The following is a 24953-nucleotide window of genomic DNA, read 5'->3' on the forward strand; positions in this document are numbered from 1 at the left end:
GTACTGGCTTACGCTGAGACCCCAGCCGGCTTAAAGCATCAGCAGCTTCATTTTTCCTGCGATCAACATGCTCCACTCGATAACCTTTGAAATGACCAGCAATAGTATCAACCTCTCGGCGGTAAGCCGCCATGAGTGGATCCTTTGAATCCCAGGTTCCTGACACTTGCTGAGCCACCAAGAGAGACAGAGAGTTTATACTGGTCCAGCCCCTCACGGTGGAGGTAAAGGCCTACTCCAGTTTAGGTTTGTATTCCTTCGGCTTTGAATTCCAGGGAGCGAATACGCTTGACCTAGTTCTTGATCTCTTCTTTCTTGCCCTAAATCGTCACCGGGTCACCCCTTTATATACATAGGCTGATACCCGGCGGCCTACAGAGTCCTGGCCGGCTCATACACAACGTGTCCGGCTCGGTGACAGAATATATACTTTCCTTAACATACAAGTTAACATATGGCGGTTTACGCCCGTGGGCCCCAAGTTGCCTTTGGATCTTGGGCCTTCAATAAGCTTGCTTCGTGAACCGCCATCTTCAACACATTCATGGTCTTCGTCATTACGAACCGCCAGTGGTATAACCCGGCCCCTCCTGGGCGGGTCATACCCAATAATTATATCCCCAACACCTTGTGTGCTATCAAACGTCACAACGTAACTGGGTGATTATAAAGATGCTCTACAGGTATCTCCGAAGGTGTTTGTTGAGTTGGCATAGATCAAGGTTAGGATTTGTCACTCCGAGTATCGAAGAGGTATCTCTAGGCTCTCTCGGTAATGCACATCATAAGAAGCCTTGCAAGCAAAAGTGACTAATGAGTTAGTTACAAGATGATGTATTACGGAACGAGTAAAGAGACTTGCCGGTAACGAGATTGAACTAGGTATGTGGATACCGACGATCGAATCTCCGGCAAGTAACATACAGATGACAAAGGGAATAACGTACGTTGTCATAATGGTTCGACCGATAAAGATCTTTGTAGAATATATAGGAGCCAACATGAGCATCCAGGTTCCTCTATTGGTTATTGACCGGAGAGGTGTCTCGGTCATGTCTACATAGTTCTCGAACTCGTAGGGTCCACACGCTTAACGTTTGATGACGATTTAGTATTATAGGAGTTATGTGATTTGGTGACCGAATGTTGTTCGGAGTCCTAGATGAGATCACGGACATGACGAGGAGTCTCTAAATGGTCGAGAGGTAAAGATTGATATATAGGATGATAGTATTCAGACACCGGAAGTGTTTCGGATAGTATCGGGGATTTATCGGAGTACTGGGGGGGTTACCGGAACCCCGGGGGGAAGATATGGGCCATAAGAGGGGAGCACACCAGCCCATAAGGGGTGGCACACCCCCCTTAGGCATGTGGCCAAATTGGAGAAGGAGGAGAAGGGGTTCGACCCCCCCCTTCCTTCTCTTCTTCACCCTTCCCTTTTCTTTCCGGCAAAAAAAGGAAGGGGGGAGGCCGAATTGGAGGAGGCCCCCAAGTAGAATTCCTCCTACTTGGGGCGCACCCTTGCTGCTCCCCTCCTCCTCCCACCTATATATACGTGGGTTGGGGGCGCGTAGAACACACAACAATAATCTTTAGCCGTGTGCGGCACCCCCTCCATAGTTTACGCCTCCGGTCATATTTCGTAGTGCTTAGGCGAAGCCCTGCGCGGATCACTTCACCATCACCGTCACCACGCTGTCGTGCTGACGGAACTTATCTTCTTCCTTGACACCTTTGCTGCATCAAGAGGACGAGGGACGTCATCAAGCTGAACGTGTGCAGAACTCGGAGGTGTCGTACGTTCGGTGCTTGATCGGTCGGATCTAGAAGAAGTTCGACTACATCAACCGCGTTGTCAAACGCTTCCGCTTCCGGTCTACGAGGGTACGTGGACACACTCTCCACCTCTCCTTGCTATGCATCTCCTAGATAGATCTTGCGTGAGCGTAGGAATTTTTTTGAAATTGCATGCTACGTTTCCCAACAGTGGTATCAGAGCCAGGTCTATGCATAGATGATATGCACGAGTAGAACACAAAGAGTTGTGGGCCGTGATCGTCATACAGCTTACCACCAATGTCTTATTTTGATTCAGCAGTATTGTTGGATGAAGCGGCCCGGACCAACCTTACATGACCACGTTCATGAGATCAGTTCCACCGACAGACGCAACTAGTTTTGCATAAAGGTGGCTGGCGGGTGTCTATTTCTCCTACTTTAGTTGAATCGAATTTGACTACGGCCGGTCCTTGTTGAAGGTTAAAACAACAAACTTGATAAATCACCGTTGTGGTTTTGATGCGTAGGTAAGAACGGTTCTTACTAGAAGCCCGTAGCAGCCACGTAAAACTTGCAATAACAAAGTAGAGGATGTATAACTTGTTTTTGCAGGGCATGTTGTGATGTGATATGGTCAAGACTTGATGTGATATACGTTATTGTATGAGATGATCATGTTTTGTAGAAGTTATCGCCAACCGGCAGGAGCCCAATGGTTGTCTCTTTATTGTATGAAATGCAAACTCCATGAAATTGCTTTACTTTATCACTATGCGTTAGCGATAGTTGTAGAAGCAATAGTTGGTGAGACGACCACAACGCTACGATGGAGATCAAGGTGTCAAGCCGGTGACAATGGAGATCATGACGATGCTTTGGAGATGGAGATCAAAAGCACAAGATGATGATGGCCATATCATGTTACATATTTTGACTGCATGCGATGTTTATCTTTTATGCATCTTATTTTGCTTAGTACGGCGGTAGCATCATAAGATGATCCCTTGATGACCCACAAGTATAGTGGATCAATTGTAGCTCTTTTCGGTAAGTAAGAGTGTCAAACCCAACGAGGAGCAGAAGAAAATGACAAGTGGTTTTCAGCAAGGTAATGTCTGCAAGTGCTGAAATTGTAAGTAGCAGAGTAGTTTGATACCAATATAATTTGTAACGAGCAAGTGACGATAGTAGTAAAAAAGTGCAGCAAGGTAGACCAATCCTTTTGAGGCAAAGGACAGGCCAAAACGATCTCTTATGATAAGCAAAGCGTTCTTGAGGGTACACGGGAATTTCATCTAGTCACTTTCATGATGTTGGTTTGATTTGTGTTCGCTACTTTGATAATTTGATATGTGGGTGGATCGGTGCTTAGGTGATGTTCTTACTTGACAAACCTCCTACTTATGATTAACCTTTCCGCAAGCATCCGCAACTACGGGAAAAGTATTAAGAATAAATTCTAACCATAGCATTAAACTTTTGGATCCAATCTGATAGGGGCGAGGGTGTCCCGATCTTTCGATGAGATGATAACTATCGATTTGGTGGAGTCGACTTTGACGATCCGACTACAAACGTGCACGACGTTGCGCCTTAGCAATCGCTAAACCAATCTCCTGAGGTTACTGACGATACCGGAAGCACGATCAGCCTGACCACGAAGGTCTATTCCTGCAAGCAATCGAAGAACGAGCAAGAATATGATAAAGCAATCTGAATATTGCGAATATATATGAAGTATTGATAATGGTGAGGATCCGTAAGCGGTCTTGGTCTGGTCGTTGGACACAAACGAAGTACACGAAGTTGCAATGGCTAACTTTTAACTAAACAAATCCCAAGGAAAAAGCTACTAGATGGATCTACTTATATAGGAGCAAGGGGTGGCGGCCAAGGAGGTGGGAGGACGTCCTAAGGCAGCCTAAAACCAACCCTAGGTCGTACAAGGCTCATGGGCCCAAGTGGAGGTGATGCAACACCTTTGGACTTGTAGTTTGACTCGGATTCTGGTGCAACGTCAGATTGTTTCGACCATAACTCAATGCTCCGGACGAATTTAAAGGTGAATTCAATTGGGTTGGAAAGATCACGAAATCTAGTTTCCAACAAAAAAAGAATCACCCAATTCGGAGTCCGTATGAAAAAGTTGTTGGCGTTTTGAGTCAGGTATGTCTGTGCAGTCCGAATCTGAATCCAGAACGTGAGAGACTTGGACTCTATCTTCTCTTGGCCCAAAAGTGACGTGAGAGGACTTTTTGAACAGAACCTAAACTTCTCCTTTTGCCTTATCTTCATATGTGGATTGTACAAATGTCCCATACACCTGCATTTACACAAAACACAAAAGTGTGTGAAGTATTTTTGTTCTGGATAACATAAATAGATTATTGAATAGTTTGCACTAGAAATCACCTGCAATATTTTTGGTCGTATCCAAGGTAGTCATGTCCTCATCATCCTCCCCTTCTTGAAAACAAAGCCGTCCTCGGCGTTGCTTAATCTGAAATGTGGCTAACAAAAGAGACAAGGTGTACATGTTGTATATGTATATGTCATCCATTTTTACTTCCCGTGGATTTTGCACATATGACACATGTATACATGAGTAACTTTCATAGTTAATAAAATATAAAGCCAAAATATTATCACAAGAAGTAGAAGGCATGAAAGTATTGCAACTCAGTTTGCACATATAAGTGAAGCTCTTATTCATATGAAAAGATTGACAATATTCATCATTAAACCACCCCAACATTGATGAACCATCACCAAGATTAGAGGTCATATCAAAATGATTTGATTAAACATTGGCATAATTATTTTCAAACATATTTGATCCAAATCTGATTTATTCCCTGATTCACTTGATTCTTTTGCATCGATAGTTAATTCAATGGGCTCACTCAAAATTGTTTGATCACATGGCAAAGTCAAATCATCAACATATTCCTCTAAGGTAGCTGGTGTGATCAAAGTAGTGGGTAGCTCACCGCATGGTGCACTTAAATTGACAAGACATTCATCATACTCATGTGGAAGTGGAAGATTAGTACCTTTGTCATTACCTCTTATGATCAACTCAGATGAGGTAGGCACTCTCGGTGATGATGTGTCACATGGTGGAGGTGATGTAGTCCTCACAACAACGGATGTGGTTGTCATAGTATGCTTAGTAGTTGAAGGGACAACCGTATCAACTCTTGGAATGTGCATCTCGCGCTTGTTCTCCTTGTGCGCAACACGTCGTTTTATTTCCTGTTCAGCTTTGCAAGCAAGATGAAACAAATGGTCCATAGGATAACACTCTTCATGTATTAGTATCTCCTGAATGTCACGATTTAATCCTCCCCAAAATCTATCCATAAAATCTTCTTCACTTTCTTCTAAAGAGGAATGCAGCAAGGTAGTTTGTAAAGTATCATAATATTTCGTTACGGTGTTACTACCTTGTTTTAAATGTTGCAACTTTGTAATCATGTCACGAGTATAATAAGCGGGAACGAATGTATGTCGCATGGCAAGTTTCAAATCATCCCAAGTAGTAGGTATATCATTAGGGTGTAACCAACAATATTCACTCCACCAAACTACAGCATAACCAGTGAAAGAATGATAGAGGCAAAGGTGTCCCGTCTTTCGATGAGATGATGAATATCGCTTTGATGGAAGTCGACTTTGACGATCCGACTACGAACGTGCGAGGACGTCGCGCCTTAGCAATCGCTAAACCAACTCCGAGAGGTTATCGACCACGCCGGAGCACGATCAACCTGACCACGAGGGTCTGTTTCCTGCGAGCAAACGAAGAACAGGCAAGAAACTGAGATTGCAATCTGGATATTGCGAATATAAGATGAAAGCTTTATTGATCAAGGTGGGGTTCTGTGACGCCTTTGTCTGGTCGCTGAACACAAACGAAGTACGCGAAGTTGCAGCTATGGCGAACTTTTAATCTAAACAAAACCCAAAGTCTAAACGACGCCCTAAGGGCTGTATATATGGAGGAAGAGGGGGGGAATTTCGTGGCCCTTGAGGAAGGGGTCCGAAACCAACCCTATCTCTTGTTTCCCCACACATACGGACTCTAAAAACAGCCTATACTTATGTATTTCGAAATTACATGGGCCTGGCCCAATAATAAGGTGACGCAGCACCTAGAATAGCCTCTGGACGAAAGTTATGAAGTAGCATCTTGTATATTTCGTCCAAGGCTTCATGCACGCATTATGGTGGCTTCAACGTCCTGAAATCATCACTTGTAACTCCGTTCTTGTTCCCCATGCGCATGCCATCATCTCCATGCTTGTTCTTGCTCCAATGTTCATCCTTCTCAAAGCTAGGCCCTTCATTTGTAAGCAAAACAAATGTATCCAATTTAGGCAGCATCATATTCTCATGAACATTAGAATCATTAGCAAGAAACGAAAGTACCTGGTAATTTAATTGGCGTGCGCGAGCTCTAGTAATTGGTCCAGTATGTATAGCAGCAGGGACTGTGGGTGTAATAATTGTATTGATGTCCTCATCATCCTCCCCTTCTTGAAATGAAGTCGTCCTCGACGGAAGCTCATCTTCCTCACCCAAATAAGGCTTCAAATCTGCAATATTAAAAGTGGGACTAACCCCAAAATCTGCAGGCAGCTCAAGTTTATATGCATTATCATTTATTTTCTCTAACACCTTAAAAGGACCATCAGCACGTGGCATTAGCTTTGATTTGCGCAAATCAGGAAATCTATCCTTACGCAAATGTAACCAAACAAGATCTCCAGGTGCAAACACAACATGTTTTCTACCCTTATCTCCAGCAAGTTTATATTTAGCATTCATACGCTCAATGTTTTCCTTAGTTAACTCATGCATTTTTAAGATCAATTCAGCACGTTGTTTAGCATCAAAATTAACCTTCTCCGAAGATGGAAGAGGCAACAAATCAATAGGTGCACGAGGTAGGAAACCATACACAATTTCAAAAGGCACATCTTAGTAGTAGAATGCAATGAACGATTATAAGCAAACTCAATATGAGGCAAGCAGTCTTCCCACATTTTCTTATTATTCTTCAAAACAGCCCTAAGCATAGTAGACAATGTTCTATTGACTACTTCAGTTTGTCCATCAGTTTGGGGGTGACAAGTAGTACTAAAAAGCAGTTTAGTCCCCAACTTAGCCCATAAACATCTCCAAAAGTGGCTAAGAAATTTAGTATCACGATCTGAAACAATAGTATTTGGCACACCATGCAAGCGAATAATTTCACGAAAGAACAAATCAGCAACATTAACAGCATCATCGCTTTTATGACATGGTATAAAGTGCGCCATTTTCGAGAATCTATCCACGACAACAAATATGCTATCCCTCCCCTTCTTTGTTCGAGGTAAACCTAAAACAAAGTCCATAGATATATCCTCCCAAGGAACACTAGGTACAGGCAAAGGCATATATAAACCATGAGGATTGAGTCGTGACTTAGCTTTTTGACATGTAGTGCAGCGAGCAACAAAACGCTCAACATCCCGTCTCATCTTTGGCCAAAAGAAATGTGTAGCAAGTACGTCCTCCGTCTTCTTCACGCCAAAGTGTCCCATTAATCCTCCTCCATGCGCCTCCTGCAACAACAAAAGACGAAGAGAGCTAGCTGGAATGCATAGCTTGTTAGCACGGAACACAAATCCATCATTAACGACAAACTTGTTCCAGGTTCTTCCTTCTTTACAATTCTGCAATACATCTTTAAAATCAGCATCATGCACATATTGATCTTTGATGGTCTCCAAACCAAATATTTTGAAGTCAAGTTGTGAAAGCATAGTATAGCGACGAGACAATGCATCAGCAATAACATTTTCTTTACCCTTCTTGTGTTTAATGACATAAGGGAAAGTTTCAATGAATTCAACCCATTTAGCATGTCTACGATTCAGTTTAGCTTGACTTTTAATATGTTTCAAAGATTCATGATCAGAATGTATAACAAATTCTTTGGGCCATAAATAATGTTGCCATGTTTCTAAAGTCCGAACAAGAGCATATAGTTCTTTATCATAAGTAGAATAATTCAGACTAGGCCCACTCAATTTTTCAGAAAAGTATGCAACAGGTTTGCCATCTTGTAATAACACACCTCCTAATCCAATGCCACTAGCATCACATTCAAGCTCAAAAGTCTTATTAAAATCAGGAAGTTGGAGTAAAGGAGCATGTGTCAACTTATCTTTCAATACCGTGAAGGCTTCTTCCTGTGCGGTACCCCAAACAAAAGGCACATCCTTCTTTGTAAGCTCGTTGAGAGGTGCAGCAATGGTGCTAAAATCTCTCACAAAACGCCTATAGAAACCAGCGAGTCCAAGAAAACTCCGCACTTGTGTGACCGTTTTGGGCTGCGGCCAACTCTCAATAGCTTCAATCTTGGCTTTATCAACTTCAATTCCCTGTGGAGTAACAACATAGCCAAGAAAAGATACTCGGTCGGTGCAAAAGGTGCACTTCCCAAGGTTACCAAACAAACGTGCATCACGTAGAGCAATAAAAACAGCACGTAAATGTTCCAAATGTTCTTCCAAAGATTTGCTATAAATCAGTATATCATCAAAATAGACCACCACAAATCGTCCAATGAAAGCACGTAAAACTTCGTTCATTAGTCTCATGAAAGTACTAGGTGCATTAGTTAACCCAAAAGGCATGACTAACCACTCATATAAACCAAACTTAGTTTTAAATGCAGTTTTCCATTCATCTCCCAATTTCATACGAATTTGATGGTATCCACTACGCAAATCAACTTTGGAGAATATTGTAGAGCCACTCAATTCATCAAGCATATCATCGAGCCTAGGAATAGGATGACGATAACGAATAGTAATATTATTAATGCCTCTACAATCAACACACATACGCGACGTACCATCCTTTTTAGGCACGAGTATAATAGGAACAGCACAAGGACTAAGAGATTCGCGTATATAACCTTTGTCGAGCAGCTCCTGTACTTGACGCATAATCTCCTTCGTCTCCTCTGGATTGGTACGGTATGGTGCACGGTTGGGTAGCGATGCACCGGGAATTAAGTCAATTTGATGCTCAATCCCTCGAATAGGTGGTAATCCCGGTGGCACGTCTTGTGGGAAGACGTCAGCGAACTCCTGCAAAATGTGAGTGACAGCAGGGGGCAAAGAGGAAGGCACGTCCTCGAATGAAAATAATGCCTCTTTGCACACAAAAGCATAGCAAACAGATTTGCTGAAATCTAGTTCATCAATATCAGATTTTGTGGCAAGTAAACATGCACTTTTCAATTTAATTTCAGAAACAACACTAGATGGTTTATTATTAGGTTTCATTTGTTGCTCAAATTCCTTTGCCACAATCTGATTTGCACTCTTATTTTTCTCCTGTTTTGCTTTATTAGCTCTATTAATGTCATCTTTCAAAATGGAATCAGGAGTCATAGGAAGCAAAGTAATATTTTTATCCTTATGAACAAGAGTATACTGATTGTTTCTACCATGGTGTACAGAATTTTTATCAAATTGCCATGGTCTACCTAGTAATAAGGAACATGCTTGCATGGGTACCACATCACAATCAACATAATCAGCATATGTAGAGATACTAAAATGCACACGAACAGTACGTGTTACCTTAACCTTGCCGCTGTTGTTGAACCATTGGATGTAGTAAGGATGTGGATGTGGTCTTGTGGTGAGAGATAGCTTCTCCACCATCTCCATGCTAGCCAAGTTGTTACAGCTCCCTCCATCTATGATGACGCGAACAGAACGTTCCTTCACAACTCCCTTTGTATGGAACAAATTATGCCTCTGATTTTGCTCTGCTTGTGTGACCTGCACACTCAAAACACGTTGAGCAACTAAACATTCATACCTGTCAGCGTCTTCAGGAGCCATGTATTGCGTCTCATTTTCAGAATCATCTCCACCATGTTCTTCACGTGTAATAAGAGCCAAAGTCTCCTCATCATAGTCACTAGCGGACTCATACCCACCATCCTCAGTAGCAATCATGACACGCTGAGATTTGCATTCTCTCGCAAAATGTCCTCTTCCCTTACAACGACGACAAATAATATCACTTGTGTGCCCTGTCGATGCCATGGAAGAAGAAGAGCTCTGCACAGGCCCGGCAGGTGTGCTCTTGGCAGAGAGTGGTGGCTGTGCCTGCTTTCTTGTATCACGGCTGGAGGTGGCACCTGATGGAGGTGATGGTGAAGTGGAAGTAGAAGATGCACGCGGTGTCCATGATGAAGGTCGACCTGCAGAAAAGTTAGTTCGCGCCAATGGCTCTCGATCCTGCACTTCACGTTCAGCTTTACAAGCAAGATGGAATAAACGAGTGATATTATTATAATCCTTATACTCTAGAATGGTCTGAATCTCTTTATTTAATCCACCCATAAAACGTGCAAGCATAGCTTCATTCTCCTCAACAATACCACATCTAATCATGCCAGTTTGTAATTCCTGATAATATTCTTCTACAGAATTTTTTCCTTGTCTTAAACGCTGCAATTTTTGAAGTAATTCACGTTGATAATATGGTGGAACCCAACGAGTACGCATAGCAGTTTTCAAAGCAGCCCAAGTAGCTGGAACAGGATATAATCTACAATGTTCAGACCACCAAACACATGCAAAGCTAGTGAAAGCACAAACAGCAGCAGGAACACGTCTCTCCTCAGGATATTGTAAACATGTAAATCGTTGTTCAGTTTCTAACTCCCAAGTAAGATATATATCAGGAACATATCTACCCTCAAATGGTGGAATATTCAATTTCAGTTTAGGGAGATGGTCATGATCTCGTACCTGAGGTGGTGGTGCCGGCCTACCGTTGCGAATATATACCTGAGGTCGACCTGCTGGTGGTGGTGCTGGTGGCTGCACGTAGTTCTGATTTTGATCAACCTCATCCTCATAATCGCCCGCATAATCGTCATCCTCCTCAGCCGCCGCAGGAGCAGGAGCCAAAGAAGCATCAACAGTAGGGACAGCAGCACCCGAATTTTGACCAATCTCAATTGGAACGCGCTGTGCCCGTCCCACTTGATTTGGAAGGCGGCGTTGGAGATGTGGTTGTTGTTGTTGTAGAGGTGCGACATGTGCAGCCGGTGGTGGTTGGGGAAGACGCTTTAGTAATTCAGTAAACTTGTTATCCAGCTTTGTCTCAAACGACTTCTCCACGGCATCTATCTTCTCCATAGCCTCTTCAAATCTGTTTAGCACATCTCCCACCTGGCCACTCATCATTTGCTGAAATTTATCATGCAACTCCTTGTTCGTCATGTTCGCCCAATCAGTCTCATCGGCTTGTGAACCTGCCATGGTTAGCAGCAATAGAAACACAAAAGAATATGATCCTGCAGACTACTAGAAGTGGTGGGATGGTGGTGTGTCACAAAACCTTCAAGCGAATCTCAAATTCTTACCAGTTCTTACCCAGCAGCAGGTGGTGATCGGCAACCGTTGTAGTCAAAAACTCTCAAAGCTTGGATATAGCGATTACCAGGGAGAGTCAAACGCACGATGTAGACTTATGTGGAGCTGGGAAGGCTTATAATATGGTAGCAAAATGGTAAGCAATAATCAATTCAGAGATGCAAAGTTGAATAAACGCTCAACGACGGTACTGTGCTGGTCCTAGGCTAGACCGTGCTAGAGACGCGAGCCTAGAACACTAACAAAATCACGGCGCTGCACGTAAACAAGGGAAAAGCACACTCAGGAATTTTTTTTTCGCTCTTTTTTTTTTTGCGCTCTTTTTTTTTGCGCTCCTCCTTTTTTTTTTTTTTTTTTGCGAAAAAATCACTATAATGGCGAGTGTCTCAAAACTCTTCCCAGGTCAAACTGACAGGATGGGCACAAAATTTTTTGACTATTTTTTTTTTTCGGAAATCAGGGCAGCGACGACGAAAAAGTGCGACAAAAAATCACTATGATGGCGAGTGTCTCAAAACACTACCCGGGGCCTAAAAATAGGATGGGGAAAAAATATTTTTGGTTGCCGAAATTTTGGCCTAAAAACTGCCCGGGGGTCTCCAGACTCTTTTTTTTTTTTCTTTTTTTTTTCCGAGACCTACTCAGGCAAGGAAACACGAAACGGAAAATATATGGATCTCTAAAACAAACCGACTATGAAAAGAACTCGGATTGGTGGTGGATATATGGCGGTGGTATATGGCAGCGGTGGTGGTATATGGATACGGATTCAAAGCGGTGGCGGATAAGCAATGGTGGTAGATGGCAAGGCGATGATGATGGTGCGGCGGCGGCGTGACAACTTATGACCAGAACTCGAAACTCTAAAAGACTAGACTCTAAGACCAGCAACTTGACACGACGATGCAACCGCAAATTCAACAAAGCAAAAACCCTAAAAAGATTATGCAAAGGCTCAGATTGGTTCGGATATGATGAACTAACCCTAATTTTTTTTTGTGGCTTTTTCGTGGACTGTAGGTATGAAGAACAGACTCGATCTAAACTACGAAAAACTGTAAAATCTCACCGAGCAACCTGGAAATCTGATACCACTTGATAGAGGCAAAGGTGTCCCGTCTTTCGATGAGATGATGAATATCGCTTTGATGGAAGTCGACTTTGACGATCCGACTACGAACGTGCGAGGACGTCGCGCCTTAGCAATCGCTAAACCAACTCCGAGAGGTTATCGACCACGCCGGAGCACGATCAACCTGACCACGAGGGTCTGTTTCCTGCGAGCAAACGAAGAACAGGCAAGAAACTGAGATTGCAATCTGGATATTGCGAATATAAGATGAAAGCTTTATTGATCAAGGTGGGGTTCTGTGACGCCTTTGTCTGGTCGCTGAACACAAACGAAGTACGCGAAGTTGCAGCTATGGCGAACTTTTAATCTAAACAAAACCCAAAGTCTAAACGACGCCCTAAGGGCTGTATATATGGAGGAAGAGGGGGGGAATTTCGTGGCCCTTGAGGAAGGGGTCCGAAACCAACCCTATCTCTTGTTTCCCCACACATACGGACTCTAAAAACAGCCTATACTTATGTATTTCGAAATTACATGGGCCTGGCCCAATAATAAGGTGACGCAGCACCTAGAATAGCCTCTGGATGAAAGTTATGAAGTAGCATCTTGTATATTTCGTCCAAGGCTTCATGCACGCATTATGGTGGCTTCAACGTCCTGAAATCATCACTTGTAACTCCGTTCTTGTTCCCCATGCGCATGCCATCATCTCCATGCTTGTTCTTGCTCCAATGTTCATCCTTCTCAAAGCTAGGCCCTTCATTTGTAAGCAAAACAAATGTATCCAATTTAGGCAGCATCATATTCTCATGAACATTAGAATCATTAGCAAGAAACGAAAGTACCTGGTAATTTAATTGGCGTGCGCGAGCTCTAGTAATTGGTCCAGTATGTATAGCAGCAGGGACTGTGGGTGTAATAATTGTATTGATGTCCTCATCAAAGAACCAACCGCAACCTTAACTTTTTTACGTACATCAAAATTATTGGAAGCAAATATATTATTTAGGTCAAACTCCCATTCAATATATAAAGCAGGTCTAAAACGGCCATAAAATGGTGGTATAGAAACATTAACCTGATCATGTGCATTTGGATGTTTGTGCACCTCTCGTGACGGTTGTGGTATTTGCATAGGTGATGGTACATCTCCCACGATCGACAAACCCCATGAATTGACTCTAGATCCTGTCATGATTAGTAGAAACAAGAAACAAAATTCAAGAATAATGTTCCTATGAACTACTAGGATGTGGTGGTAAAGCGCTCACAGTAAAGCAAATATCAATATCTTACAAGGTCTTACCAAGCAGCAGGTGGTGACAGGCAACCAGCGGTGTCAAATAACTCCAAAGATTGAGTAAAGCGATTGCCAGGGGAACGTACGTATACACGGTGTAGAAATATGTGGAGCTGGGTTGGCTATATATGGTAGCAAAATATTAGCAATAATCAATTCAGAGATGCAATGTTGAATAAACGCTCAACGACGGTACTGTGCTGGTCCTAGGCTAGACCGGACTAGAGACGCGAGCCTAGAACACTAATGAGGTCATGGCGTAGCACAACTAGCATCAATGAAGGATACTAAGTAGCTCTGGACAGCAAGATATAAGTGAAGATCACAACGGCAGTAAAGATAATGATGAAAAACAACTGCCAAGCAGGATATACAACAACTCTCTCCAACTTTCCTCTTGAAATGTTTGTGCCAATTTTCTGATAATTTTTTTTTCAAATAATGCTACTAACTCAAGCTTTCCAATGCAAAAAGAATCACTCAATTCCGAGTTGATATGAGGAGTCAAAGAATTCTGAAACTGGCTTGAAAAACTGGAATAAGCTGTGTCCGCGAACTTCGGAGGGCAAAAAGACCTATTTAGAAGACGATTTTGAGGTGTCAAATATTGAACTAGTCTCTGCAACTATTTAGATGCGGCTCGTCGCTAGCTCTCATGAGGAAGTTATGCCTGTTTTACTAAACAGTGCACAAAACAGATTCCAATCCGAATTCAACTACGAGATCGAGTCTAGATAGATCCGAATTTTGTTTTTTTTTCTTCTCTCTTTTTTTTTCCTCACACTTTTTTTTCTTTCTCTTTTTTTCTGACTTTTTTTTCTTTCTTTTTCTCTCTTTTTTTTTCTCTGTCTTTTTTTCTCTCCCTCTTTCCAAGACAAACTAGATAAGATGCAGATTGGATCAAGCGAAGATGTGAACGACCTCAACTATGATTGTGACAATGAACTATGGGTAGCACGTGGTAGAATTTGATGGATGGTGTGGTGGACAGCAGAAGGGATAACGATGCAGCGGCGACGTGACTAATGTGAACAGAACTCGAAACTCTAAACGAACTAGACCCTAAGACCAGCAACTCGACACGACGATGCAACCGATAATTCAATAATGCAAACAATGAATAGAAAATTGCAAAGGCTCAGACTGGCTTGGACAAAAGGATGAATAGATCTAACTTTTTTGTGGCTTTTTCTTGGACAATAGGTAAGAAAATAAATCTAATCTAGGGGAAACTGGAAATTCTCACCGAGCAACCTGAAAACTAATACCACTTGATAGGGGCGAGGGTGTCCCGATCTTTCGATGAGATGATAACTATCGATTTGGTGGAGTCGACTTTGACGATCCGACTACAAACGTGCACAATGTTGCGCCTTAGCAATCGCTAAACCAATCTCCTGAGGTTACTGACGATACCGGAAGCACGATCAGCCTGACCACGAAGGTCTATTCCTGCAAGCAATCGAAGAACGAGCAAGAATATGATAAAGCAATCTGAATATTGCGAATATATATGAAGTATTGATAATGGTGGGGATCCGTAAGCGGTCTTGGTCTGGTCGTTGGACACAAACGAAGTACACGAAGTTGCAATGGCTAACTTTTAACTAAACAAATCCCAAGGAAAAAGCTACTAGATGGATCTACTTATATAGGAGCAAGGGGTGGCGGCCAAGGAGGTGGGAGGACGTCCTAAGGCAGCCTAAAACCAACCCTAGGTCGTACAAGGCTCATGGGCCCAAGTGGAGGTGATGCAACACCTTTGGACTTGTAGTTTGACTCGGATTCTGGTGCAACGTCAGATTGTTTCGACCATAACTCAATGCTCCGGACGAATTTAAAGGTGAATCCAATTGGGTTGGAAAGATCACGAAATCTAGTTTCCAACAAAAAAAGAATCACCCAATTCGGAGTCCGTATGAAAAAGTTGTTGGCGTTTTGAGTCAGGTATGTCTGTGCAGTCCGAATCTGAATCCAGAACGTGAGAGACTTGGACTCTATCTTCTCTTGGCCCAAAAGTGACGTGAGAGGACTTTTTGAACAGAACCTAAACTTCTACTTTTGCCTTATCTTCATATGTGGATTGTATAAATGTCCCATACACCTGCAATTAGACAAAACACAAAAGTGTGTGAAGTATTTTTGTTCTGGATAACATAAATAGATTATTGAATAGTTTGCACTAGAAATCACCTGACAAATATGCATGTATGCAATATTTTTGGTCGTATCCAAGGTAGTCATGTCCTCATCACAATCGGTCCCTTACGGAATAGCGCATAAACTGGGGTTTAAGCTTCTGTCACTCATGCAACCCATCATCTAATTACTACTCCACAATTCATTCCCTTAGGCCCAAATGTGGTGAAGTGTCATGTAGTCGATGTTCACATGACACCACTAAGGGAATCACAACATACATACTATCAAAATATCGAACACATATCAAGTTCACATGATTACTTGCAACATGATTTCTCCCGTGACCTCAAAAACAAAAGTAACTACTCACAAATGATAATCATGCTCAAGATCACCGGGGTATTAAATAGCATAATGGATCTGACCATATAATCTTCCACCAAATAAACCATATAGTAATCAACCACAAGATGTAATCAACACTACTAGTCACCCACAAGCACATTCTATAGTTCCGGTAACAAGATTGAACACAATAGATGAACTACGGTTTGAGATGAGATGGTGCTGCTGAAGATGTTGATGGAGATTGCCCTCCCCAAGATGGGAGAGTTGTTGGTGATGATGATGATGATGATTTCCCCCTCCGGGAGGGAAGTTCCCCCGGCGGAATCGCTCCGCCGGATGGCAAAAGTGCTCCTACCCAAGTTCCGCCTTGAGACGGCGGCGCTCTATCCCGATATTCCTCTCCTTATTGTTTCTAGGTCAAAATGACCTATATACCAGAAGATCGGCACCGGAGGTGGGCCTGGGTGAGCATAATGCACCAGGGTGCGCCTGGGCTCCCTGGCGCACCCAGGTGGGTTGTGCCCACCTGTGGCCCCCCTCTGGTAGTTATTTGCTCCAATATTCATTATATATTCCATAAAAAATTCTCCGTGAAGTTTTAGCTTGTTTGGAGTTGTGCTGAATAGGTAGTCTAACGTAGCTTTTTCAGGTCCGGATTTCCAGCTGCCGGAATTCTCCCTCTTTGTGGGAGAAAAGACATTATAATTACTCCAAAAAGCATTATTATGGATAAAAAGATCATAATAACAGTAAGAAAACATGATGCAAAATGGACGTATCAACTCCCCCAAGCTTAGACCTCGCTTGTCCTGAAGCGAAAGCCGAAATCGAAAAACATGTCCACATGCTTTGAGAGAGAGGTGTCGATAAAAACAAAATACAGACATAGAAGCATCATGTAGATTATTATAACAGCAACAAATTTAAATATAAGACTTTTATCATAGAGCTTTTATCATAAACTTCTCATGAATAAGTAACGGTTCATCACACAATCGAAGTATAAAGCATAAACTCTATTAGAAACCAACAAACTATGTTCTCAGTCAACTTTGCAACTACAATTCATCATCTTTTCAGGAAGAGTCACGTATTGCAGCCTTTAGGCAAGCCCACAAACTCAACCATCATATAGTCTTCTATGATTGCTAACACTCACCGCATACACATGAGCAAAACGTTTCAACCGGACACATAGAAATATAGGGGCTTATAGTTTTGCCTCCCAACGTATTCACCTCAAGGGTGATGTCAACAATAATAACTCGTGCCACCCATATTCAACTGGACATATGTGCCATGATCTTACCTCACCACATGATGCTTGCCAAAGGAGAAAATAAAAAGGAATAGAGAGAAGAAACTTTGACTCTTTGCATAAAAAGTAAATACATAAAAGTAAAAGATAGGCCCTTCGCAGAGAGAAACAAAGGTTGCCATGCGCTTATTTTGCATGCTCAACCCCTTAGTGCAAAAGAACGTCACGTTGCATTGCCCCTTGTGATAGCGACCTTTATTATGCAGTCTGTCACTTTTATTCTTCACCATCACAAGTTCGTGCAACGGTCAATTTTCTCTTACACTAAATGATCTCACACATTTAGAAGCAATTTTTTATTGCCTTTTTTCACTAATGACAACTTACTTGAGGGATATTGCTCAATCCCTAGGTAGGTATGGTGGACTCTTGAAAATAAGATTTGGGTTTAAGGGTTTTTGGATGCACAAGTAGTATCTCTACTTAGTGCGGTTTTGGCTACAAAAGATAGAGGCAAGCACCACATGTTAAAGAATCTATGACAATATGACTTCTATGTGAATATGAACAAACATGAACCATTACGTTGTCTTCCTTGTCGAACGTCAACAATTTTGGCATATAATATTTTGATGGGGGCTCACAATCACAAAAGATTTCTAGGATAGTATATTTATATGTGAATCTTCTCTCCCCTTATTAATTCTTTCATGAGTTCCATCATTGACCAATGCTATGTTTGTCAATCTCTAATAAAATTTTCTACTTATACTTTTCCTTATGTGGTGCCATCACCTACCATAATATTAGCATATGATCTTTTCTTTTATTTCCTTTCTTTTTATTTAAATCCTTTCTTTTTATTGCAACATGAAAGTAAAGAAAGCAAAAACTCAAACTAAACTTTATTATATATCTTGCACACGATTACAAGGATAGATCACTAAGCAAGCTCTCAAAAAGAAAGGGTCGAACTAAACTTTTATTCATTCTAAAGCAAAAGATCGAACTAAAAATAGTAAAGGCAAAAAGATAGTAGGGATGATACGATACCGGGGCACCTCCCCCAAGCTTGGCGGAAGCCAAGGGGAGTGCCCATACTCTAAACTCAATTTTCTTTTGGTGATGAAGAAGATGTGGGTGGTGGTGATGAAGCGATCCTATCCTTAAGGGTCAAGAGAATCTCCAATCGATGGATGACGCTCCGGAGGTGGATCATATGCTCTTGATGCAGAATATTTTCACGAGTGAGATACTTATTTTGCATGGGAACTGTTTCAATGATGCGAAAGGCTTGAACCTCAGTAGGGGTAAGATGAGTAAGGTAAGGCTTAAGGATATCTTCTTCTTCCTCCTCGGACGGCAATGCTTATTCTGCCATCGAGGGTGGATCTACAGTAGCCTCCTTGCCCTCTTGAGCTCGATCTTCATCAACCAAGCATCTTCTTCCATGTTGTTGGAGGAGGAAGACATGATGCCCGGCTTGATAGATCTGACCGAAAACAGCAAGAAAAGAGAAAAGAGGATTTCTCCGCGATACGGTGGTCAACAGCTTCGGGGAGTATATAAAGATTTTTTTTATCTTGGAGAACAAGCAGACGGAAGAAAAACGGAGTCCGGAAGGTGCCCCAGGTGGGCACAACCCACCTAGGCGCTCCTGGCAAGCCAGGTGCGCCCTGGTGTCTTGTGCCCACCAGGGTACGCTTCTTGGAAGTTTCTTATTTTCCTAATTTTCTAAATATTCCAGAACTGACAAAAAATATTTTTGCGGATTTTTCGGAGTCCGTTTACTTACCGTATCATGTACCTCCTTACTTTCACGATTCTGGAGTGTTCCGGAAGGACTCTTTTATGTGTTTTTCCGGTGTCAAAGTTTGGATAATATTGCTTTCAACATTCATGGGTGTACCTGAGATATAATGTTTTATTCGTTGCCCATTAACCACCTTTGGGTTAGTACCTTCGGCATTATTATTATGATAGCTCCAGACCGATAAACCTCCTCGATAACATAGGGTCCTTCCCATTTTGAGAGGAGTTTTCCTGCAAAGAACATGAAACGAGAGTTGTACGAAAGAACATATTCTCCAACTTTAAACTCATGCTTTAGGATTCTTTTATCATCCCATCTTTTAACTTTTTCTTTAAACAATTTGGCATTTTCATAAACTTGGGTTCTCCATTCATCTAATGAGCTAATATCAAATAACCTCTTTTCACCGGCAAGTTTGAAATCACAGTTGAGTTCTTTGATTGCCCAATATGCTTTATGTTCTAATTCAAGAGGCAAATAACAAGCTTTCCCATAAACCATTTTATAAGGAGACATGCCCATATGATTTTTATATGCTGTTCTATAAGCCCAAAGTGCATCATCTAATTTCTTAGACCAATTCTTCCTGGACCTATTGACAGTCTTTTGCAAAATTAATTTTATTTCTCTATTACTAAGTTCAACTTGACCACTAGACTGAGGATGATAGGGTGATGCAATTCTATGGTTAACATCATACTTGGCAAGCATTTTACAGAAAGCACCATGAATAAAGTGTGAACCACCATCAGTCATTAAATATCTAGGAACTCCAAACCTTGGGAAAATAACTTGCTTAAGCATTTTAATAGAGGTTTTGTGATCAGCACTATTGGTTGGAATAGCTTCTACCCATTTAGTAACATAATCAACAGCAACCAAAATATGTGTATCCCCATTAGAGGAAGGAAAAGGTCCAATGTAATCAAATCCCCAAACATCAACTGGTTCGACAGCAAGTGAATAATTCATAGACATTTCTTGACACTTACCGATATTACCTATTCTTTGACATTCATCACAAGATAAGACGAACTTACGGGCATCCTTGAAGAGAATAGGCCAATAAAATCCAGATTGCAATACCTTGTGAGCAGTTCTATCTCCAGCATGATGCCCTCCATATGCTTCGGAGTGACATTTCTGAAGGATTTGTCCCTGTTTATGCCCAGGTACACAACGTCTGATAATACCATCCACTCCTTTATAAAGATGTGGGTCATCCCAAAAGTAGTGTCTTAAATCATAGAAGAATTTTTTCTTTTGTTGGTATGTAAAGCTAGGTGGTAAATATTTAGCAACAATATAATTAGCATAATCAGCATACTAAGGAGTATTATGAGTAACATTTATTGCAGCTAACTGCTCATCAGGAAAATTATCATTAATAGGTAGTGGGTCATCAAGCACATTTTCAAGCCTAGACAAGTTATCAGCTACGGGTGAGGGAGTCCTGGATTATGGGGTCCTCGGGAAGCCAACCTATATGACATGGGTCGGACTAACGGGCCGTGAAGATACAAGAACAGAAGGCCTCCTCTCGTGTCCGGATGGGACTCTCGTTTGCATGGACGGCAAGCTTGGTGCCCGGATGAATAGTTTCCTTCCTCTGTAAACCGACTTTGTACACCCCTAGTCCCCTCTGGTGCCTATATAAACCGGAGGGTTTTAGTCTATAGGGGCCATCACAATCATACAGGCTAGACATCTAGGGTTTAGCCATTACGATCTCGAGGTAGATCAGCTCTTGTAACCCCTATATTCATCATAGTCAATCAAGCAGGAAGTAGGGTATTACCTCCATTAAGAGGGCCCAAACCTGGGTAAAACATTGTGTCCCCTGCCTCCTTGTTACCTTCGATCCTTAGACGCACAGTTCGGGACCGCCTACCCGAGATCTGCCGGTTTTGACACCCACATTGGTGCTTTCATTGAGAGTTCCTCTGCGCCGTCGACAAAAGGATTGATGGCTCGCCTTGTCATTAAAGACAACATCACTTCTGGAGAGGCCCTGGTTTCCAGGCAAACTCTCCAACTCGGCAGCTTCATTATGGGCGCTCGCCCGGCCGTTGAGCCAGAAGCAACCCAACTCATCGTCAAAAATCGCCTCCGCATCGGCCCTGAATACTCCGACGCGTTCGATCCGGCAGATGTTTCGGCCTTAAACGAACTGCTAGATTGCATCGCCACCCTGGGGGTCGCAACCGACTACGTCGGATTGGGCTTAAACCCGATCAGAGAGAAATCAGATCTCCGCCGATCACCCATCATGTCGCAATCTTGGAGAAACAAGACGAAGATAACTCTCCTCCCACGTTGAGGACAAAGTATGTTCGGATTTCCGAACCCGGAGAGCCGGACTGTCAGTGTACTAAAGTAGGGGCACTCCTTTGTACCCCAACTTGTGCACGGGCAGTCAGAGCCGCGCCGGCCACGCTTAGCAGGGCAGAGGGAGGAGTCAAAGCCGCAAGATGGATAAAGCAACGCCAAGACACAGAGACCCAAAGAGCAAGAGGGCGAGGTAGCTTCCCCTGGCAAGACCCTTGCCGGGGCGGCCTCCACGGCCCCGGCAAGGACCTTGCCGGGACAGCTTGCCCAATCCCAACAGAGCGCGCCACCCTCGAGCCCAAGGTTTCCGACAACCACATTGGGACCAAGGCTCGGGAGGCACCTCCATGATGGCATGCAGATCTTTGTGAAGACAAGAAGCACTCCAAGTCAGATGAGGATTAGAAGACGACGAACCTCGGCGAGATCCTTGCCGAGAAAACCCGCAAGATCTCCGGCAAGATCCTTGCCGGGGACGACCACGACGCCACGGCAAGACCCTTGCCGGGGCCCCGGCAAGGCCCTTGCTGAGGACATCCGCGGAGCCATAGCCAGGCCCGCGCGCGCCAAGGCCCCACCGCCGTTCCCATGCAGCTGCCAGCCAGCCAGGCGGGCACCTGCGTGGCGACGCGCGGTCCCGAGGCCAACTCAGCGCATGCCTACGTGGTGGCATGCAGATCTTCGTGAAGACGCCGCCACCACGCCACCTCAGCAGCCAGCCAGCCTACATGGCGCTGACCACCTCGCTGGCCCGGGCGCGTGTCGAAGCAGGGCAAGGCGGCGATAAAGTGAGGGGACACCTCAGAGGCGCATTTAATGCGTCTTGTCCCGGAATGGCTAGGCGATAAGCTTAGCCACTGTACACCGATGCCACCTCCTGTGTGCCGCTGTGGCGATCCCCTTGACTATAAAAGGAGGCCCGAGGCATCCAGGAGAAGGATTGGGACCCCTGGACAAGTTACGCTCATCGTAGCTAACTCAAGCACTCCAAGAACACTCAAATAGACACAAAAGCAGGACTAGGGTATTACGCATCCTTGCGGCCCGAACCTGGGTAAACGCCCCGTGTGCTTGTGCTGATTGCTGATCACGCTCTTCTCACGACCCCGCGCCCCGCAACCGTAGTAGGGATTCCCGTGATCCCATAGGTGTCGTTTCCACCGACATCTTTGGCGCGCCAGGTAGGGGGCGCAGTCGTAAGAATCTGGTTTAGCAGCTAGTCGAACAGCTCTTCGTCGCCATGGCTCCCAAGAGGAAGACGACCACGGCGATCAGTTCATCCGGAACCAGACTGCCTGTACAGGTGCGGACCAGCAGCGGGCCGGTCGCAGAAAGAACCCGTGGCACGACCCGCGAGCACCCACATCACCCTGGCAGTCCAGACCTGGTGAGCGGCGTCGTTCGTGCGCCAGGCGACGGGCCGCACGCCGCAAACTCCAGAGACAGAGTTGGGGCCCCCGCAGGCGGCGCGGGGCCCTCCTGGGGCGTCGCCATGCCGCCCGACGGCGGCGCGGCGGCCTCCAAGACACCAACACCGGCGCCCACGGCGCGTTCTCCCCAAGTTGTGCGCGATGAGCAGCGCCACCCCGCTGGTGACCCTGGGCGCCGCCCTGGGAAGAGTCCCGCGCGTCCTTCACGGGACAAGGAAGGCCAGCATGCACGCCGAGGTGCTGGCAAAAATGGCGAACAGCCGCAGGACCGTGATAGAGCTCCTTCTAACATAGTTAGAAGTCAAAGCGCGTCACGGTCCACGCAGCTTTCGCCGCCGCCCACACCGGCAGAAGCTCTGGCGCACGCACAGCTACTCCTCGACTTTCCTCCTCCTGCGGAGAGGCTTGACGAGTGGAGAGCCACTGTCCAGAGCCTCGTCAGCATCGCCAACAAAGATGAGCCGCGACCGGCAGGGCCCGTAGGCCGTCGCTCCGTCGAGCCTGTCACATCCCTAGTTCTGGTTTGACCTAGACTAGCTAGTCATGTGTTGCATCATGTTTAAATTATTTTGAATTTGAAATGGGGATTGATCAAACCCTAGCACCAGATCAAATCAAATGGGTTCAACATAAAATCATTTTCAATGAACCTGAAATGCCCTTCTAAAATGTCCATCATTTTTGCCTTGGGTTAGAACCTTTGCCAAAAATTGGTTCACATTTTTCTAGGACACATAAGGTCACTGGATGAAATCATTACCTATTTGCATTTGGTCACTTAAATGCTATGAAATAATCTAAATGCCCAAATAATTCGGGAAATAAGTGAGGGCTGTTGGGAATAATTTCAACAGTGCCCACAAATATTTTCAGGAGTTTTAAAAATGGTTTAGTATTTTAGTAAATCAAAACAAAACAGAATAAAATAGAAAAGTGAGACAGATTAAAAGAGAGAGAGAGGAACCCACCTGGGCCTCACCTGTACTGGCCCAGCCCACCTGCCCTGGTGCTAGTCATCCCTAACCTCTGCCAGGAGGCAGAGGCGGGACAGAGCACGCGCGCGCGAGGCGCCATGCCTCCTCCTGCTTGCCGCCGAGCCTCTGGACGCGTGGGTGAACGCCCCAGAGCCGTCCCGATCCAGCCGGCCCTCTCTTTCCTCCCCTGCTCTCTCCTCCCCCCTGACGCCATGGCCGACGCGTGCTTCAGCTCGCCGTCGCCATAGCCGCGCAACCGTGCTCCCCTCGCTCGGCCCCTGATCCCAGAAGCACCGCCGCGTCTCCCTCGTCCTCCCCGACGGCCCACGCGACCGGAAGAGCCCTGACGCGTCGTCCCCGACCCCTTCTTCCTCCTTCGGCCGCGAAGATCGCCGGCGACCCCACGCCGTTCCCAGCCCTCCCCGAGCTCGCAGAGACCGGCGCAGCAACCGCGGTGAGCTCTGCCACCGTTTCCCCTGACCCCGTGGTTTATCTCTCACTATAGACGTCGTCCCCATGAGTTTTGAAGCTCGTCGGCGCCGTGCCTCACCGCCGCCGTGGCTACAGCCGGTGCAGCTTGCCGCCGAGCACGCCACCGCACTCACCGCGTCCCCAGGAGCCCGTAGCACCACTCCACGCGCCTCGCCGTGCCCCCTAGCGACGAGCCCGAGCTCGCCCAAGCTCCGGCGTCCGCCAACGTCGTCGCCGGCGTCGTTTCCGGCGACCCCGAGCTCCACCTCCACCATCAATCGACGCGGCTTGTTCCCAGCTGCTCATAGATGCCCTTCGTCGTCTATTTGGTCGCCGGAGGAGGAAACCCGCACCTCACCGCCGTCCCTGGCCTTGCCGGCGACGAGCCCCGGGTCAACTCCGGCGAGTTTGACCCGGGATTGACCCTAGTTTGACCCCCCTGGGTCACTGACATGTGGGCCCCAGGCCACTAACTAAAGTAGATTAGTGTTAGTTTAACGCTAACTAAATTAGATTAGTTAGGTTAGTCACTGACAGACGGGACCCACAGGTCAGGTTTGACCTGGACCATCTC

General features: G+C 44.8%; 1 pseudogene; it reads right to left on the bottom strand.

The window, feature by feature from the left end:
- Positions 1-107: 107 nt before the first annotated feature.
- Positions 108-24654, bottom strand: LOC141042873 (uncharacterized; annotated as a pseudogene).
- Positions 24655-24953: the final 299 nt, after the last annotated feature.

This window comes from Aegilops tauschii, chromosome 3 (genome assembly GCF_002575655.3).
Source record: "Aegilops tauschii subsp. strangulata cultivar AL8/78 chromosome 3, Aet v6.0, whole genome shotgun sequence".
NCBI classification, from domain to species: domain Eukaryota; kingdom Viridiplantae; phylum Streptophyta; class Magnoliopsida; order Poales; family Poaceae; genus Aegilops; species Aegilops tauschii.